General features: G+C 51.8%; 1 non-coding gene across 1 annotated transcript; it reads right to left on the reverse strand.

Moving 5' to 3' along the window:
* Positions 1–18,997: 18,997 nt before the first annotated feature.
* On the reverse strand, positions 18,998–19,188 carry LOC123568203 (U2 spliceosomal RNA). Its single transcript, XR_006691419.1, has one exon. It is a non-coding gene; the product is annotated as a U2 spliceosomal RNA (small nuclear RNA).
* Positions 19,189–21,287: the final 2,099 nt, after the last annotated feature.

Genomic DNA, 21,287 nt, shown 5'->3' on the forward strand with positions numbered 1-21,287 from the left:
TCAGTGATGAGATCTCGGCTCATTGCAAATTCTGCCTCCCGGGTTCAAATGATTCTGCTGCCACAGCCTCTTTAATAGCTGGGGACGCAGGAACAGGTCACCACACCCATCCAATTCTTGTATTTTTAGTACAGATTGGGTTTCACCTTGTTGGCCAGGCTGGTCCGGAACTGCTGACCTCAAGTGATCCATCCACCTCGGCCTCCCAAAGTGCTGAGATGACAATCATGAGCCACTGTACCCATACTAAGATTTTTTTGCTTTTTGTTTTTTGAGACAGAGTCTCGCTCTGTCGCCCAGGCTGCAGTGCAGTGGCGCGATCTTGGCTCACTGCAAGCTCCGCCTCCTGGGCCCACGCCATTCTCCTGCCTCAGCCTCCCGAGTAGCTGGCACAACAGGCGCCCGCCACCACGCCCAGCTAATTTTTTTTATTTTTAGTAGAGACGGTGTTTCACTGTGTTAGCCAGGATGGTCTCGATCTCCTGACCTTGTGATCCGCCCGCCTCGGCCTCCCAAAGTGCTGGGATTACAGGCGTGAGCCTTTTTTTTTTTTTTTTTTTTTTTCTTTTTGAGACGGAATTTCACTCTTGTTGCCCAGTCTGAAGTACAATGGGGCGATCTGGGCTCATTTCAACCTCCGCCTCCCAGTTTCAAGCGATTCTCTTGCCACAACCTCTCGAGTAGCTAGGATTATAGGTGCGGGTCACCAGACCCAGTTAATTCATGTATTTTTAATACAGGTTGGCTTTCATCTTGTTGGTTAGGCTGGTCTTGAACTCCTGACCTCAAGTGATCCACCTGCCTCGGCCTGCCAACATGCTGGGATTACAGTCCTGAGCCACTGTTCCCGAACCAAGTGTTCTATTTATTTATTTGTTTGTGAGACAGAGTCTTGCTGTGTCACGTAGGCTGGCATGTAGTGGTGTGATCTCGGCTCACTGCAACCTCTGCCTCCCGGGTTCAAACAATTCTGCTGCCTCAGCCTCCCGAGTAGCTGGGATTACAGGCACGTGCCACCATGCATGGCTAATTTTTTCTATTTATAGTAGAGATGTGGTTTCACCATGTTGGCCAGGCTGGTCTCTAACTCCTGACCTCCTGCCTGGGCCTCCCAAAGTGCTGGGATTACGGTCATGAGCCACTGCGCCTGACCCGTTTTTTAATTCTTATGGAGACACGGTCTTCCTATGTTGCCTAGTTTTGCCTGGAACTCTTGGCCTCAAGTGATACTCCTGCCCCGGCCTTCCAAAGCTGTTCGTTACCTGTCGAAGTGATATTTTGTATATGCTGAGTTAAATGAAATTAGACTTAATTTCCTTGTTTGTTCTTATTTCATTTCAAAAATACGGCTACTGCAACATTTAAAGTTACATGTGAGGTACATATTTCTAGGGAACAGCACTGTGTAGAGTGACACTCAGAGAGGCTAAGCAACTTGCCTAAAAGGAAGCAAGGTCAGCATTTGAACCCAAGCCACCTGTTAACCATATGCAGTCTCATGGTTTGCAATTGTAGCGTGGGCATAAGGATGACACCTCTCTGATTTGGGTAGTTGGGAAGCTTCTTGTGGAAATGCCAGGCCTAGAGGAAGGAAAGCCTTATGTGTGCACTAGGGAAAATCACTTCTCATCTGTCAAATAGAGGTAATATCCTTTCTATAGTGCTGCAAAGGAGAGTCTCTGCTTTGCCCCTGTTATTAAAAGCTAAAGATGCCATATCCAAAAGCTGTTTCATAGGAGTCTAGGGACACATAGCCACATAGTGGGTTTTTTTTTTTTCTTTTTTCCTTTTTTTTTTTTTTTTTTTTTTTTTGAGACAGAGTCTTGCTCTGTCTCCCAGGCTGGAGTACAATGGCGCAATCTGGGCTCACCGTAACCTCCACCTCATGGGTTCAAGCAATTCTCCTGCCTCAGCCTCCCAAGTAGCTGGGATTACAGGCACTTGTCACCACGCCCGGCTAATTTTTGTATTTTTAATAGAGACGGGGTTTCGCCATGTTGGCCAGGCTGGTCTTGAACTCCTGACCTCAAGTGATCCACCGCCTCAGCCTCCCAAAGTGCTGTGATTACAGGCTTCAGCCACCACACCGGCTCCCACAGCTGCTTTTTGTAGTTTCCTGTGGATATCAGGGGCAGACTGGGTTATACAATATCCTCCCAAAAGGGTTTGTCCTTTCTTTGAGGCAGGATCAGTGATATACTTCCTAATTCCTTCAACTAAATGCCCTCGAAATAAAGCTGGATTCTCATCTTTATCCTGAGAATCTTCCTTAACCTGTTCATAGTTAATAGGCTTTTTCATACATTTCTTCATCCCTTCCAACAAACAAGTGACCATATGATCTCTCCTCCCCAAGTCCTCACTGCCCCTTTGATAGTTCCACTCTGCATCTTGATCTAGAACTGCTATACTTCCTGCCTGATATATCATATGGTTCGGGTCGCGAGCCAATACCTCATCTGCATGGGTCCTAGCTGTCCCCAAAATGCATTGTTTCTCTTCCACTGTACAACACAGAGACAACAAAACATGCGGATCCTACCAAGTTAAACTATAGGTCAGAGTTGATTTCTCAAACCTATCTATAAATTGTCCTGGATCTTCAGAGAAATTACCAACCTTCTCTACATATAGAGGCAAATCAGACGTACAAAAGGGAACATGTACTCTCACAGTGCCCTCTTCCCAGTTTGCCACTTCTCTAAGTGGACAAAGATTTCCCCTTGGAGGTTGATAGGATGATAGGAGGCCCCACTATGAGTAGTACTCGCTGGGTTGAGTTCCGTGGGGAGTGGTAGGTATAGAGTGGGACTAGCTGGGTAAGGAGAAGGGACGAAGGGTTCTCAGAAACTTTCAGGTGGACTAGAGGGAGAAAGAACTGATACATCTGAACCTTCGGAACTGACAGAAGGAGGTTCTGCTCCACCCAAAAATGCCCGCTGAACCACGGCGGGGCTTGCATTAAAGGATCACCTAGTATGTCTAGATCTTTTTCTTCTTTTCCTCTCATCAAACATGATTCACATTATCCAAATAACATAAGTGAGCTGAGCCATGAATCTTAGATAAACCACAACATGGACTTCGACAAAAATGTCAAATAAGGCAAAATAAATGAAGAGGATTTAGATAAGAACAACCAGAGCAAGCAATAGCAGCAGTATGGATTGGAAAAGCAAAGCGAAGCCGGTTTGCCCGAACCCAGGAAAGGAAAGTTTTTTTGTTTTTGTTTTGAGACAGTCTCGCTCTGTTGTTAAGGCTGCTGGAGTGCAGTGGTGCAATCTCGGCTCACTGCAAACTCCGCCTCCCAGGTTCAAGCGATTCTCCTGCCTCGGCCTCCCAAGAAGCCGGGATTACAGACGTGCACCACCACACCCGAGTAGTGTTTGTATTTCTAGTAGAGACGGGGTTTCACCGTGTTAGACAGGACGGTCTTGAACTCCTGACTTCAGGTGATTGGCCCACCTCAGCCTCCCAAAGTGCTGGGATTACAGGCGTGAGACCCCGCACTTGGCCATGAAGGAGCTTTTTTAGTGTGCAAAATGAAACAAAACAGCAAGGAGAAAAGTCCCCTGATTTCCATCGTAATGCTTCTCAATCACACTTAGCATAGCAGCAACAAAACAGAACCATATCTATCTAATCTTATTGCTCATAGTTGTTAAATACCAAATCTCAATCAGCAATTTTAGAGACGGATCCTCCAATGCTTGTTGTTCTCAGTGTTTCACAAGCAAACGGAGAGAAATCGGGAAGGACACAGGAGAAGAATAAGGTAAAATCCCTAAGACCAGTTAAATGAAGTCTCCTGCAAATGACAGTGAAAGGGAGACAGCAACCAAGACAAGGAGGACAAGGCAGATTAATGCCAAGAGCATAGCTTGCGGTGTGAAACCTATTTTTTAGCCGAGAGGGACTTCACTGAGGGGCCTCTAACCCCCTAAATCTTAGAAGGGACTCTAACCCTCCTAGGTTGGGCCCCCAACCCGAGGTCAAGCATCCTTGCCTTTTATTAAGAGGGGCCTCTAACCCACTCTCTTTTAGGAAAGACTCTAACTCCACTAAGTTGGGTCTCTAACCCAATCCCATTCTTTACCCGGGCACTCCACCCCTTACCCAAAGTCGTCCAATCAGTGCTGCAATCTACTTCCTTTGGGTTGGGTGAGTTTCTTCAGTATCCTCCCTTCCGTCGTTCGCCAGAAATATGTTATAGGGCCCCAACACTTACCCAAAGCACTACAGTCCCATCTGTGGTCGCCAGAAATATGTCACAGGAAAAGGGCCCCGATCCAGACCCCAAGAGAGGGTTCTTGGATCTCGCGCAAGAAATAATTCAGGGCAAGTCCGCGGTGCAAAATAAAAGCAAGTTTATTAAGAAAGTAAAGTGAAAGAACAGCTACTCCAAAGACAGAGTAGGACGTTCCCGAAACTAAGAGACGGAACGTATCCACCCTAGGTACAATGCGTGTACACATGGGGAGAGGTGCTCTGCTACAAGGGTTTGTGATAAAGGATTAATTTTAATTATTATATTGTGCAAGAATCCCTATTACTATCTTTAAAGCAAAATTAGGAACGCCTTTGTTCTCCAGATATCCAGCTATCTGGACACTCGGGTCTCCTTAGTAAACATTAATTTGTTCCCTTAACCGTAAACATCTGACAGCTAGGAATATCCTTCAGAGAATGCACGCCCGTAAATCCCGGCCTCATTTTTCTAGCCCTCACTCAAAATGGGGTCGCTTCGGGTTCCAACGCCTCTGACAGTCATACTACATATGACTCAGCCACGTTGATGGAAAAAGTAGACTGGATAGTGACGTACCCGCAGAAAACGAGTGCAACATCTGTCATACAGATCTGACTGCAGTCAGATTCTGCACAGTTAAGTGGAGGCGGCAAACTTGAATGCAACCATCTTCCTACCGCATCCCACAAAGCCACGTAAATCGAAAAGCAGTCCGGCTCTGGATAGTGAAACACATGCGGCAAACTTGAATAGAAAAATGTTTAGACTGCCTTGGATGGAGACACGTAAATGAAAAAGCAGTCCCACTCGGGATAGTGAAGTACGGGCGCTGAACTTAAATGGAACAATCTGCATACTGTATGTGAGTAAACCAAGTAATAGCAAAGAGCAGTCAGATTACGGAGAATGATGGAGACCGATGTGAGTGCAGTAATCTTTAGCTCAATGATCGTCACGCCGCAACCAAGTGAAACCGAAAGCAACTAAGCTCTCCAAAGCACAGGCGGCCAATGTAAAAACAGAGGCGGCGTTGTGAGCCTTATGGCGTAAACGGCGTGAAGCAGGTTCGGAGACTGTCGATGTGAGCCTTAATAGCGTAAATGGCGTAAAGCAGGCTCTGGGACTGTCGATGCGAGCCTTATGGCGTAAACGGCGTTGGGACTGTCGATGCGAGCCTTATGGCGTAAACGGCGTTGTGAGCCTTACGGCACAAACGGTGTAAAACAGGCTCGAAGACTGTTGATGGGAGCCTTACGGCGTAAATGGCGTAAAACAGGCTCGAAGACTGTCGACCTGAGCCTTACGGCGTTTATCGCCTAGAGGGCGTTGGGAGGATGATGGCCTTTATGGCGTAAAGGGCGTTGGGAGCCGTAGAGCGTAAATGGCGTAAAGCAGGCTCTGGGACTGTCGATGCGAGCCTATGGCCTACGCGGCGTTGTGAGCCTTACGGCACAAACGGCGTAAAACAGGCACGAAGACTGTCGACGTGAGCCTTACGGCGTTTATGGCGCAGGAGGCGTTGGGGGGGATGATGGCGTTTATGGCGTAAAGGGCGTTGGGAGCCTCAGAGCGTAAATGGCATAAAGCAGGCTCTGGGACCGTCGATGCGAGCCTATGGCGTACGCGGCGTTGTGAGGCTTACGGCACAAACGGCGTGAAACAGGATCGAAGACTGCCGACGAGAGCCTTATGGCGTTTATGGCGCAGAAGGCGTTGGGGGGGAATGATGGCGTTTATGGCGTAAAGGGCGTTGGGAACCTTACAGTGTAAATGGCGTCAGAGCAGGTTCGGTACAAGTGAACCTATCGTCCACTGCACTCCTTCTCCACACATCCTCAGCTCAGGGTGACAGATATCACCCTCAATAACTCTCTCTCCTACGTTGAAACTGTGTATCTTTATCCAAATTTTAAAACTTGCCTAAGTAATATTGTTACTATTTCCGAGGACATTCACTTTCCTTTTTTGCTCCCATAACTCCCGAGAGAAACAGCCATTTAAAATTTGCATGCCCCGCCCCAGACGCGCCGTGCCCTGCCTGCCAACTGCTGAACAGAAAAGAGCCTGTAAATCACTGGGATCTTGGGAACGCTCCTTCGGCTTCATTGCCCTTCAGGAGGAAAAACCCAGAACGAAAAAGACACGAAGAACTCTATGGGGCTATTCTTTCCTCCCCCTCCCTCCTCCCCTCCCCTCTCCCTCCCTCCTTCCCTTCACCTCCCTCTCCCTCCTCCTCCCCCTCTCGTCCTCACCTAGCCGGCATCCGACATTTCTTTAAACTTTTATTCACACATACGTTGAGAGAATTGTTTGGTGAACACCCGTATGCCCATCACCTAAAGTCATCTTGCTGTACTTGCTTTATTATGTGTTACAGACACGTAATTGCATATTTTCTATAGCTGCACACATGGAGACAGGTACTCAGGTCTCGTCCCTCTAGCCCTTTCTCAACTGTCTGGTCCGGCAAGTTTTCCAAGAGGCCAGGGTGCAGCCCCCCGGGGAGCACATGCTCTGACTGGTTCCAGGGCTGGGCGGAGCCTTGGGAAAGGGGCCCCTGGAAGAGTTAAAGAAACAGGAAATACACACGAAAAGAGTTTTTGCTCTTGTTGGCCCAGGCTGGAGTGCAATGGAGCGATCTCGGCTCATCACAACTTCCGCCTGCCGGGTTCAAGTAATTCTCCTGCCTCAGTCTCCCGAGTAGCTGGGATTACAGGAGCGCGCCACCACGCCTGGCTAATTTTTGTTTTTGTTTTTGTTTTTGTTTGTTTGTTTTTAGTAGAGACAGGGTTTCAACATCTTGGCCAGGCTGGTCTCCAACTCCTGACCTCAGGTGATCTACCCACCTCGGCCTCCCAAAGTGCTGGGATTACAAGCCTGAGGCACGGCACCCAGTCCCATATTACTATCTTTAAAGCAAACTTGAATGCAACGATCTTCATACCGCATCCCACAAAGCCACGTAAATCGAAAAGCAGTCCGACTCTGGATGGTGAAACACATGCGGTAAACTCGAATGGAAAGATGTTTATACTGCCTCGGATAGAGACACGTAAATGAAAAAAACCGTCCCGCTTCGTAAAGTAGGGGCGCTAAACTTAAACATAACGATCCGAATATCGCATCTGAGTGTGCCAAGTAATAGCAGAGACCAGTCAGAACACGGATACTGATGTAGGTGCGGTAACCTTTAATCCAATGATCGTCACACCGCATGTGACTAAACCAAGTGAAATCTAAAGCAGCCACACTCTCCAAAGTACACGCTGCTGACTTATATACACACAAGTGTGCTAACAGGCCCCGACGATCCAATGCAAACGCGTGGAGGTAACGAAAGAACCTCCCATTCCACCTTGTCAGCAGACAGCGTTTAGAGATCTCCTTTGCTGATGTAATGCGAAATAACGGTAACTGACAGTGCAAGTCCCGCACTTAACCTCAGCCTAAATGACCAAGGCGCTGTAGGCATTAGCGTTCCTTCACAGCCCTCCTCCTCTTAGAGCCAAGTGTATTAATAGGTCCCGACAATCTGAGTGGAGATGACAAGAGGCTCCCATTCTATGAGTGGAGATAACAAGCTGACGACAAAACTCGGGTGCTCCCCCCACTGGCACCCAGCAGGCAGCACCAGCCCCCGCTCCCAGAGCCCTCCATCCTGCCCCTTCCCAAACCCCCATCAAAACACCAACCCAGTCTCCTCGCTCTCAAGTCGTTTTCCGACCTGCCTGGGAGCCACTCTGATCTCCCAGAACACCTCATTTTGTGAGTTATAAACCTTTCACGCCTTCTCGGTGCCTGTGTGGTGTCACCAGTCTCGATTTCCAAAATAAATTTTCGGTCAGTAGTGGCGGTGGGGTCCATCTAGTTCTGCAGAGTGGGAACAGCACAGAAGCTGTCGGACTTGCTGTGCACATATTCCAATTTGGGTGGAAAAGCCTCCTCACTGGGCTGGGTGGCCTCTTGTCAGTGACAAAACCAAGGGATTTGCTACTCTCTCATTTACACACACTGGTTACTGAGTGCCTCCTGTTGAACACTTTCACTTCCGGGGACAATTCGTTGTTCCAGACCAAGCTCACTACTGTCTTCACTGGACATTTCTAAGAGGTGCTTTTGGTCCCAGGGAAATACCCCGGAAGCTGTGAAGTACAACAGCCTTAGGCCCTGTCCCAAAGATTCTAATTTAATGGCTGTAGGGTGGGGCTAGGACCTCAGGATGATTCACTCCACGGAGCTATCGAGCTATTGTCCTCAACTATAGCCAAGGGGTGATAAGCACTGTTAGACACAGAAGGAATTTACACTCCCCTTCAGGAAAGACCTTTGTAGTTACGACCTCCAAGCACGGGTGTAAGGTATGACCTCACACCGGTGCTTGGATCCGGCGTTCCCGGGCTTTCATTTCGAATTTACATGCCCCGCCCTTTCAGGGAGGGCGCGGCCTCCGAGGTTGACTCCGCCCCGGGGGCCGCCTCTGCGTGGGGGAGCCGGGGCTCCGCTGGGGGCGACTTCCTGGTTTGTATCCCGCCGGCGCGAAGACAGAACCGAAGGAGACTGGGGGCGAAGGCGAGAGGGGACTGTGGAAGAGACCGCTCGGCGGAGAGCCGTCCACGTTTTCCTGGAGAAAGACGAGGTCCCAGGGCAGGAGCCCGGGCGGCGCCGGGCCTTTACTTCGTCACCAGCGGGCGGGGAGACCGGCCTCGTACCCGCCGGACGTGGGGCCCATTCAGGGAGTCGGGGAAGCCGAAGGCCTGGAGGCGCTTCCGGGAGCAGGGGCTGGAGTTCCTCTGCCGGGCGGGAGGCTGACACCAGACACCCGGCAGAGGGAGGCGGCGCGTGGATGGCGAGGGCCCGGCAAGGATTCTCCCCAGCCCCTGTGCCTGCGTCTCCTGTGGCTTCTGTGCACGGACCGTGTCCTGTGCTGTGCAGGGAAAGCTGCCTCTCTGCTCGGGACGTGGATTCCTTTCACCTCCTCCTCGCCTGGCTACTCCTGACGCAGGTTGTCAGGACTCCGCTTGGGTGTCACCCGTCCAGGAAGCCTCCCTTAATTAAGGGCCCTGGGCACTCACCCCATACGTGACTAGCAGCCCTCCTATGTATTTCGTCGCACCCCCGTTGTTTATATCAACTATTCCACTCACCACCCTTCTGGGCAATCCTTTATCTCCCCCTCTGAAATCCCATCACTGAGGGCTGGGACCCCTCCCCAGTACTTATCCCCGTTTGCCGGCGCTAGTCTGGTGCCTGGCGTGTGGAAGGCGCTCAGTAAACGTTTGTGGAGCGAAGAAACGACGCAAACGTGATGAGCACGACAGCCCGAAACAGAGAAGACGCAGTTAGGAGGTTACTGGCCCCGCGCGGGGGTAAAGGGGGAAGGTCGGGCTCGGGGTGGCAGGACACCAGAGGGCAGGGGTGACTGCCGGGGTGCTCTTGCGGGAGGATGGCCGTCAAGGCCCCCGGCAAGGTTGCGATAAAGTTTCTCTCCGAGGCACAGACTGCCGCCTGCGGGGTCAGCATTTACCTCTCCCTTCCTCCTTCCTAACCCAACTTCGGCGGAGAGCTGAGGGCTGAGGGCTTTAGGCGCATTACCTCCAACATTTATTTCACTCGACGGCCGAAGGCCGTCAGAGGTGGGCCTTATCATTAGGCACGGCCGGGGTTAGGGTGAGGCCACTCCTCCAGGGCGGAATTTCAGGGGGTGCCCCCCCCCGGCCCCAAACCCTTCGGCAATCAACACAAACTATAGTTCAATGCAATATATCTTACCTTGTGGGCGGCAAGCCACCCAGGGGCCGAGGCAAGAGACTGAAGGCACAAGCTGTTACAGTATAATAAAGAAAATAATCAGAATAAGAAAAGTTATACCAGAAATAGGATACAGATATGATTATATATGACTATTACTAGTCATTAGTTTGCAGCATTACTCTTTGTTCTACTACTGTAAGAATCTCTGTTCTGTTGTTTTAACCTACGGAAAACCGGGCCATAGAGAGTTAGCAGCTGGAGGGACACGGTGAGAGGTGACCAGAAGACAAGCGTGTGAGCCCTCGGTCACGCCCGGATAAGGGCCGCTCGAGGGCTCCTTGGTCTAGCGGTAACGCCAGTGCCTGGGAAGGCCCTCCTTACTTAACAGACCTTGGTCTAGCGGTAACGCCAGTGCCCGGGAGGGCACCCGTTACTTAGCACACCGGGAAAGGGAATCTCCCTTTCTCCAGGGGAGATGGAGAACACTCTGCTCCGGCACCTCTTGTGGGAGGCCTGACATTAGCCAGGCCCGCCCTCAGTCGTCCGGAGGCTGGACCGTCTCCCTGTGATGCTGTGCTTCATTCAGTGGTCACGCTCCTTGTTCACTTTCACGTTCCGCCTGTACACCTGGCTCCTCCTTTTAAGTTCTTAGAAGATAGCAGTAGCAGAATTAGTAAAAGTACTAAAGTCTTTGATCCTTCTCATAAGTGCGTAGAAGAAATGCTGACCTATGCCGTCCTCCCTCTCCGCCTCGGCTGTCACAAAGGGAAAGACCCCCTGTCCAGTGGACACGTGACTCGCGTGACCTCTCAATCATTTGAGATGACTCACACCCCTTACCCTGCCCCCTTGCCTCGAATACAATAAAGAGCAGCCCGTCCAGGCATTCGGGGCCACTACCGGTCTCCGCGCTTGGTGGCAGTGGTCCCCCGGGCCCAGCTGTCTTTCATCCTGTCTCTGTGTCTTGTGTCTTTATTTCTACGATCTCTCGCCTCCGCACACGAAGAGAAAACCCACAGGCCCCGTAGGGCTGGACCCTACATCTGGCACCCAACGAGGATTTCTCTCTCGCTGTGTGAAGGTGCACTTTGAGCGCGGAACTCAGCGGAGGACTACCGACGACAGATTCCTGAGGTTTGCGGTCAATAGGCTGGGCGGTAAGCTTGGGCACTCAGAGTATCCCGGGGACACCATGGGACAGGCCGGTACCAAGTACTCGGCTTATTTAAATGTTATAAAGACTCTGCTTAAAGACGGAGGTGTAAAAGTTTCTACTAATAAGTGAATTAAACCAGTTCGAGGTCGTAGATCTCCTTTACCCTTGGTTTGCTACTGAGGGAACTTTAGAACTCAAACATTGGGATGAAATTGGCCGACAATTTAAAATTGCTCATAAAGGGGGACACGTTATTCCGCCCACTATTTGGCCAGTCTGGGCTTCGGTTCGCTCTGTCCTAGACTCCTTGCAGACTCGCGTGGACAACGTGGAGGCTGATCCCTCTTTCCTCTCCTCTGAGGAGGTTGAGGAAATTCTCAGTTCTCTTTCCCCTGAGGATACTGCACAGATTGAGGCCGTGATTCTACAGACGGACCTCCATTCTGACATTCCTTGGGCCCCGCCGCCCACACCAGAGCCTGCCGTGCCCCCATCATCACTTTACGATGAACTTTCAAATGATGTCCTCGCCGCCAACCAGCAGAATCCAACCGAAATATACTATCCACAGCCGTCGTCGTGGCCGGACCCTCCTATCTTTCCTCAGCCCTGCTACAGGGCCCCCCACCTTCCATCTACACAGCCCGGAAATGAGGCTATACAGCCTGAAAAAGAGGCTCTAAACTACGTTTCTATGCAGCCTGGTACGGAGGCTCTCAATTCTCAGCCCGCGAATGAGGCTCTCAACACTGTCTCTGTTCAGCCCTGCCGCAGGGCCCTCCACCTTCCGCCTGTTCAGCCCGCCAGTGAGGCTCTCAACACTGTCTCTGTTCAGCCCTGCCGCAGGCCTCTCCACCTGCCGCAGGCCTCTCCACCTGCCGCAGGCCTCTCCACCTGCCGCAGGCCTCTCCACCTTCCGCCCGTTCGGCCCGGTAACGAGGCCCTCAACCCTATCCCTACTCAACCCGGTTATCCATCTCTCACTTCTGCTTCTCCTTCGGAGTATCAGGCTCGCTTGAAGCCTGTCCTGCAGTTACCGCCGGCAGCCTGGTCTTCAGGCCCCTGAAAGACCTGCTCAGCAGGTACTCGCGCCTCCACCTGGCTTACAGGTTCTCAATTCTTCCTCTATTCAAAACCCTCATTTCTTTTCTGCTTCTGGTCCGGTCACCACTGCGGTTGCCGCCACCACCATGGCCGCTCACGAGCAACAAATCACATACATTCCTTAAAATGATACTCCTCTTATGAGGGCCATCTCTCAGGCAAGGGAATACGGGGATCCCGAAGCCTGGCAATTTCCTGTAATTTTACAACCTCCGATGCCTGCCGCCCCCGTCCCTGAGGCACAGGATCAGCCACAGCCCGCTGATCCTGCCCAGCAGGTGGCTGAGCCCGCGGCTCCTCAGGCTCCTCAAGCTCCGCAGCCTGACAGTCAGGCTCCTCAGGCAAATCACCAGGCTCCACAACTGCCTGCGGCGCAGCCAGTTCCAGGTGTACCTGCAGTCCGGGCAGTAGTCCAACCAGATCCTCTTCATCCAGGCCAGGTCCAGCTACGCCCTGCTTCTTGGGAAAGTTTTTCTTCTAAATTCCTCAAAGATTTCAAAGAATCAGTGAAGCAATACGGCACCAACTCCCCTTTTGTCCGGTCCACATTAAAAGCCCTCGCAGAAGATAAACAGCAGTTTGGTGCCTTATGATTGGTAAATTCTAGCAAAATCGGTATTATCTAAATCCCAATATTTACAATTCGGGACTTGGTGGGTCGATGCTGTCCAGGATCGAGTTCAGCTTAATCAAGGCTCTAATCCTCCTGTTAATGTTGCAGCTGACCAGTTATTGGGAAGGGGACAATGGCCTGCAACTACAAATCAAACTATACTAAATGATGAGGTCATTCAACAGCTTCGCAAATGCTGCCTGTATACTAGTAATAGCGCACTTATACCAGTCCCTAACGATGACAGGTTTCCCGCTCAACCAGAGGAAAAGGGTATGCAGTTTAATTTGTCAATTGGATATAAATTCCCGCCATTGTGCATAGCAATGTCACCTGGCTGCTTGGCTTTCTCTAATCAAAATTGGATGTGGACCGTACCATCCTCTAGTAATGATTCTTATGAAGTACATCATGTGTTCAGCAGTAATTCTTTTCAGATCATGGCTGTTGAACTTAATCCTCATGAGGAATGGAGAGTTCCCGTCACCACCAAAAATAATACAACAAAAGGACTGCCAGACTGTTCAAGAGAACCTACCGAGGGAACTTGTTTAGGGAACTCAATCATATGGAATGACTGTAATGCTCCAAAAGCCGTACGTAGTGTTACGGAGCCTAGTTACAGGAGCTGTTATTGACTGGGCTCCAAGAGGGTATTATTGGCGGAACTACTCCGGCCAAAATACCCAATGCTCTGAGTTCAATTATTTGATACATCGCGTACGAGACGGATGGCAGTCCTGCAGGTTGAGGGAATGGGTGTCTCCTTACCCATTCAAATGGATGGACTCAGGAATCGTTCCTCCTAGACCAAAAACGATTCATCCTATTGTTGCCCCAGAACATCCTCGATTACGGAAATTAGCTGCGGCCACGACCGGAATCAGACTATGGGACGCTACCTACCAAATCTCTCCCACCAATACCAAAACACCCATATTTAAAGTCACTGTAATGTCAGAACAGGTAATACCTATCAGGAGCCTACAAGGGATAACCCCCTTATATGCTGTTAGTTGGAATTATAAATGTCACTCCCAATAGACAAACTATAGAATGTGATGACTGCAAACTCATCACATGTATTGATGCCCCTTTTGATCCCAGAACAAGTATTCTCCTGGTGAGGGCTAGGGAGGGCGTATGGATACCAGTTTCCTTACACCGTCCATGGGAGTCTTCTCCCTCTATTCACATAGTCAATGAAGTTCTTAGACATACCCTTCAGACAACTAAGAGGTTCCTCTTTACTCTTACTGCAGTCATTGCGGGATTAATTGCGGTTACTGCCACAGCAGCGGCCGCTGGACTTGCTATCCACAATTCTGTCCAGACCGCTCAATATGTGGAAGCATGGCAGAAAAACTCCACTAGACTCCGGAATTCTCAGGCTCAGGCTGATCAAAAATTGGCTAATCAAATTAATGATCTCCGCCAGAGTATGATATGGCTGGGAGATAGAGTTATGAATTTGGAACACCGTATGCAATTACAATGTGATTGGAATACTTCTGATTATTACATAAGGCCTTATGCTTATAATAAAGATCAGCATAGCTGGAAAAAGTCATGAGACTTAAATTTAAAAGCCTGGGATGATAACCTAACGTTAGGTATCTCAAAACTTAAAGAACAAATTTTTGAGGACTCGCAGGCTCACTTAACTACCATTCCTGGATCAGACATCTTTGAAGGAATAACCAAAGGGTTATCTGATCCAAATCCCTTTAAATGGATCAAACCCCTCAGAAGACCACTGTTGTCTTTGGCATTATTAACGTCGGTACGTTTATGTTGGCTGCTTTTAGTCTGCAGATGTCTCCGAGGGGTCCGAGGACAAGTCTGAAGTCAACGACAAGCAATGATGGCAGTGACGATCCTGGTCAATAAAAAGGGGGGCGATGGGGGCGGTAAGACAGCCAGGTGCCGAGGCAAGAGGCTGAAGCCACAAGCTGTTCCAGTATAATAAAGAAAATAATTAGAATAAGAAAAGTGATACTAGAAATAGGATACAGATATGATTATATGTGAACAGTGTTAATCATTAGTTTGTAGTATGACTCTCTGTTCTGTGATTACAATAATCTCCGTTCTCTTATTATAACCTAGGAAAAACCAGGCCATACAGAGTTAGGAGCGGAAGGGACACAGTGAGAGGTGACCAGAAGACAAGAGTGTGAGCCCTCGGTCACGCCCAGATAAAAGCCGCTTGAGGGCTCCTTGGTGTAGCGGTAGCGCCAGTGCCTGGGAAGGCACCCGTTACTTAGCACACCGGGAAAGGGAATCTCCGTTTCTCCAGGGGAGTTAGAGAACACTCTGCTCCACCACCTCTTGTGGGAGGGCCTGACATTAGCCAGGCGTGCCCGCAGTCGTCCGGAGGCTTAAACGTCTCCCTGTGATGCTGTGCTTCAGCGGTCACGCTCCGTGTTCACTTTCACGTTCCGCCTGTACACCTGGCTCCTCCTTTTGAGTTCTTAGAAGAGAGCAGTGGCAGAATTAGTAAAAGGACTAAAGTCTTTGATCTTTCTGATAAGTGCATAGAAGAAATGCTGACGTTTGCTGTCCTCCCTCTCCACCTCGGCTACCACAAAGGGAAAGGCCCCCCTGTCCCGTGGACACGTGACTCGCGTGACCTATCAATCAATCATCTGAGATGACTCACACTCCTTACCCTGCCCCCTTGCCTTGAATACAATAAATAGCAGCGCCGTCCAGGCACTGGGGGCCACTACGGTCTCCGCGCTTTGGTGGCAGTGGTCTCCCGGGCCCAGCTGTCTTTCTTCCTATCTCTTTGTCTTGCGTCTTTATTTCTACGATCTCTCGTCTCCGCACACGAAGAGAAAACCCACAGACCCGGTAGAGCTGGACCCCACATTATCTCGATTACAAGATAATCAAGATATTCACGTGGACTACTGAATCTTTCGGTGCCCCCTTACTATTCTGCTTTCTCCCACCGGCGAGTGTTTCCCTCATTTCACGCCATCCCAATCTCCGCCGCCCTGTCTTGTCATCCCCCATTCTACTGCCCAGCGCAGTGCACTATGGCAGCCGCTAGCCACAGGTATCTAGGGAGCCCTGGAAATGTGGTCAGTTCTAATGGAGCTGTGCTGTAAAGTGTCAAATACACATGGGATTTTGAAGACAGGATGAGTACAACTCTCACATTTTTTTTTTTCTTTTTTTTTTTTCTTTTTTCTGACGGAGGTTCCGCTCTTGTTACCCAGGCTGGAGTCCAATGGCGCGATCTGGGCTCACCGCACCCTCCGCCTCCCGGGTTCAAGCGATTCTCCTGCCTCAGCCTCCCGAGTAGCTGGGACTACAGGCATGCGCCACCACGCCCGGCTAAGTTTGTACTTTTAGTACAGACGGGCTTTCTCCATGTTGGTCAGGCTGGTCTCCAACTCCCTACCTCTGGTGATCTGCCCAGCTGCCGCCTCCCAAAGTGTTGGGATTACAGGCGTGAGCCACCGCGCCCGGCTTTTTTGTTGCTGTTTGTTTGTTTTTGTTTTGTTTTGTTTTGTTTTGTTTTGTGTTTTCTTGAGACAAAGTCTTGCTCTGTCACTCAGGCTGGAGTGCAGTGGCACCATCTCAGCTCAGTCCAGCCTCTACCTCCCGGGTTCCAGCGATTCTCCTGCGTCAGCCTCCCGGGTAACTGGGATTACAGGCGTACGCCACCACGCCTGGCTGATTTTTGTATTTTTCCGGGGCTTTCGCCACGTTGGCCAGGCTGGTCTCGAGCTCCTGACCTCAGGCGATCCGCCCGCCTGGGCCTCCCAAAGCGCTGGGATCACAGATGTAAGCCACCGCACCGGGCTCTTTAATTCTGTCTTTATTTTCTGAGATAAGAGTCTCGCTCGAATGCTCAGGTTGGACTGGAATGGCGTGATCTAGGCTCGCTGAAACTTCCGCCGCCCGGGTTCAAGCGATTCTCCTGTCTCAGCCTCCCGAGTAGCTGGGATTATGGACGCACAGCACCACGCCCGGCTAATTTTTGTGGTCTTTGTGTCTTCTGTCTTCTGCTCTTCAGTACTGCATAGAGCCGCAGAAGACTAGTGAGTCGAACAAACAGCCCCTCTTGCAGCAGTTGTTGATCACAGGGCTGCCCCTGCTACTCATCCTGTGTCTCTCCTCCAAATCCCCCCTCCTCCTCAGCTATCACCACTGCCGATGCTGGTGGTTTCCCTGGGTACCGTGAACCAAACTCTCATCCCTGAGGGGCCGAGGCTCGCCGTGGCCACGCCCTTCTCAAGTCAGGGTTCCCGCACATTCACAGTTACAGGTGGCCCTGGGAGCAACACCTGGCACCCAAACAGATCACCAGAGTCCACACGTAGTCCACCTGCCCTCCCTGCATGAGATCAGCTCTTCCTCCTCCCGATGATAGATCAGGGTCAATGATCCCTGCCAAGATGGCCACTGCTCCAGCCTGCTGCTCCAACCTGTCCAGCCGCAGCTGTAGCCTGAAGGCTTGAAGTTCAATGGGACCCTCTCCCGCTTTCTACAAACTGGTTCCTTTATTTTTATGTTTATTGATTTGGGATGGGGTCTGGCTCTGTCACCCAGGCTGGAGTGCAGCGGTGCAGTCACTGCTCAGTGCAGCACCCACCTCCCAGCCTCCATCCATCCTCCTGCCTCAGCCTCTGGAATAGCTGGGGTGCAGATACGCCCCAGCCCGAACAGGGTTTCACTAGGTTGCCTGGGCTCTTTCTTTTTGTGTGTGTGTTTGTTTGTTTGTTTCGAGACGGGGCTCCGGCTCTGCAGCCGGGGCTGCAGTGCAATGGTGTGATCTCACCTCACCTCGCTGCGGCCTTCCGGGCTCCGGCGATCCTCCCAGTGTGCCCGGCCTGAAGACCGCCTTCAGAGAAAGAAGCAGGGGGAGTTTTGCGGAGGACAGACAAGATTTCTGGAGTTTGGAAAGGGTGAGAGATTGGGCCAGCAAAAGGAACATTCCGATCTTTATGTTGGGATGCAATTTATAGATACAGGGATGAGACCCAAAAGAGCCGGCAGAGATTTGTCATCACGGTTGCAAGGCAACTGCCGGTGGCTGATCCCGTAAACGATGTGCATACCTAGAACGGAGCCTACAGATGCATCAAGCATGAACGGCGGAGCCACGATGCTTGGACTGCCCCGATACATGGCTTATATTACCTGCACCGCAGTTTTTCCTGGGCAAACACGGAAGCGTGTCGCCGGTGCGTTGGCACCTGCCTTCAAGTGCCAGCTACTCAGCGGGCCGAAGAGGAAGAACTTCCTACTAGAAGGACACATGGACACGTATGTTGATTTACAGTAGCAAAGACTTGGAACCAACTCGAATGCCCATCAACGATAGGCTGGATAAGGAAAACGTGGCACGTATACACCATGGAATTACTAGGCAGCCATAAAAAAGGATGAGTTCATGTCCTTCATTCTCAGCAGACTGACACAGGAACCGAAACCCAAACTCCTAAGTGGGAGTTGAACGGTGAGAACACATGGACACAGGAAGGGGAACATCACACACCGGGCCCTGGCGGGGCGTGGGGTGCAAGGGGAGAGAGAGCATTCGAACAAATACCCAACGCATGCAGGGCTTCAAACCTAGATGACTGGTTGATAGGTGCAGCAGAGCACCGTGGCACACGTACACCTATGTTCCAAACGTGCACGTCCTGCACATGCACCCCAGAACTTGTGGGGGGGCGGAGGGGGGATACCAAAAAGGAGGGGGGGGAGACAGAGAGAGAGACATAGAGAGAGACAGAGAGAGAGAGAGAGAGAGAGAGAGAGAGAGAGAGGAAGGAAGGGAGTGAGTTCAATTCCGGGTGGATCCCATTCCCTTAAAAGGTCACCACCACTCGACTGCCAAGCTGAGATCTAACGTCCTCCAAAGGAGTAGTCAGTCGGCTGCGGGGGGGTCGTAGCCTTCCCAAAACGCTGCAGTCACAGCGTAAATGGAAGCGTGCCAGGGAGCAAGGCCTACCGTCTGCCGCCCGCAGGTCAGAAACCCCACGGTACTCCAACGAGCAGTTGAACCGGCAAGACGGCGTATCACACACGCTTGGCGTGCAAGCCGCCCCGCCCATGCTCTCTCTCGCCCCTTCTACTTTTAGCAAACGCGTTGTATCCCCGGAGGGGGTGCACCGTTCCTGGAGGTACTGCAATACCAGGTCGATGCGTGGAGTGGACGGAGCAAGCTCCTATTCCATCTCCCTGCTCCAAAAATCCATTTAATATATTGTCCTCGGATAGAGGACGTATCAGATATTAAACTGATAAGAACAGATACTACACTTGATCTTAGCCAAAAGGCCGAGAAGCGATGCCGTCGCCTTCGCGCCCGCCGTCACCGTCCCACTCTCATCCACATTCAAGTCGCGGTGAGAGCCCCACCCGCGCTCCTTGCCCCATCCCCTCTGTCTCGTCCACCCCACTATGGACGCCGTTACACACTCGGGCTCATTTCTTATTCTCCACCTTTGAAAAGGGAAATCTTACACCCGTGCTTGGATCCGGCGTTCCCGGGCTTTCATTTCGAATTTGCATACCCCGCCCTTTCACGGAGGGCGCGGCCTCCGCGGTTGACTCCGCCCCCGGGGCCGCCTCTGCCTCGGGGAGCCGGGGCTCCGCTGGGGGCGACTTCCTGGTTTCTACCCAGCCAGCGCCAAGACAGAACCGAAGGAGACTGGGGGCGAAGGCGAGAGGGGTCTGTGGAAGAGACCGCTCGGCGGAGAGCGGTCCACCTTTTCCTGGAGAAAGACGAGGTCCCAGGGCAGGAGCCCGGGCGGCGCCGGGCCTTTACTTCGTCACCAGCGGGCGGGGAGACCGGCCTCGTACCCGCCGGACGAGGGGCCCATTCCGAGTCAGGGAAGCCGAAGGCCTGGAGGCGCTTCCGGGAGCAGGGGCTGGAGTTCCTCTGCCGGGCGGGAGGCTGACACCAGACACCCGGCAGAGGGAGGCGGCGCGTGGATGGCGAGGGCCCGGCAAGGATTCTCCCCAGCCCCTGTGCCTGCGTCTCCTGTGGCTTCTGTGCACGGACCGTGTCCTGTGCTGTGCAGGGAAAGCTGCCTCTCTGCTCGGGACGTGGATTCCTTTCACCTCCTCCTCGCCTGGCTACTCCTGACGCAGGTTGTCAGGACTCCGCTTGGGTGTCACCCGTCCAGGAAGCCTCCCTTAATTAAGGGCCCTGGGCACTCACCCCATACGTGACTAGCAGCCCTCCTATGTATTTCGTCGCACCCCCGTTGTTTATATCAACTATTCCACTCACCACCCTTCTGGGCAATCCTTTATCTCCCCCTCTGAAATCCCATCACTGAGGGCTGGGACCCCTCCCCAGTACTTATCCCCGTTTGCCGGCGCTAGTCTGGTGCCTGGCGTGTGGAAGGCGCTCAGTAAACGTTTGTGGAGCGAAGAAACGACGCAAACGTGATGAGCACGACAGCCCGAAACAGAGAAGACGCAGTTAGGAGGTTACTGGCCCCGCGCGGGGGTAAAGGGGGAAGGTCGGGCTCGGTGTGGCAGGACACCAGAGGGCAGGGGTGACTGCCGGGGTGCTCTTGCGGGAGGATGGCCGTCAAGGCCCCCGGCAAGGTTGCGATAAAGTTTCTCTCCGAGGCACAGACTGCCGCCTGCGGGGTCAGCATTTACCTCTCCCTTCCTCCTTCCTAACCCAACTTCGGCGGAGAGCTGAGGGCTGAGGGCTTTAGGCGCATTACCTCCAACATTTATTTCACTCGACGGCCGAAGGCCGTCAGAGGTGGGCCTTATCATTAGGCACGGCCGGGGTTAGGGTGAGGCCACTCCTCCAGGGCGGAATTTCAGGGGGTGCCCCCCCCCGGCCCCAAACCCTTCGGCAATCAACACAAACTATAGTTCAATGCAATATATCTTACCTTGTGGGCGGCAAGCCACCCAGGGGCCGAGGCAAGAGACTGAAGGCACAAGCTGTTACAGTATAATAAAGAAAATAATCAGAATAAGAAAAGTTATACCAGAAATAGGATACAGATAAGATTATATATGACTATTACTAGTCATTAGTTTGCAGCATTACTCTTTGTTCTACTACTGTAAGAATCTCTGTTCTGTTGTTTTAACCTAGGGAAAACCGGGCCATAGAGAGTTAGCAGCTGGAGGGACACGGTGAGAGGTGACCAGAAGACAAGCGTGTGAGCCCTCAGTCACGCCCGGATAAGGGCCGCTCGAGGGCTCCTTGGTCTAGCGGTAACGCCAGTGCCTGGGAAGGCCCTCCTTACTTAACAGACCTTGGTCTAGCGGTAACGCCAGTGCCCGGGAGGGCACCCGTTACTTAGCACACCGGGAAAGGGAATCTCCCTTTCTCCAGGGGAGATGGAGAACACTCTGCTCCGGCACCTCTTGTGGGAGGCCTGACATTAGCCAGGCCCGCCCTCAGTCGTCCG

This window comes from Macaca fascicularis, chromosome 16, assembly GCF_037993035.2.
Source record: "Macaca fascicularis isolate 582-1 chromosome 16, T2T-MFA8v1.1".
Classification (NCBI taxonomy): domain Eukaryota; kingdom Metazoa; phylum Chordata; class Mammalia; order Primates; family Cercopithecidae; genus Macaca; species Macaca fascicularis.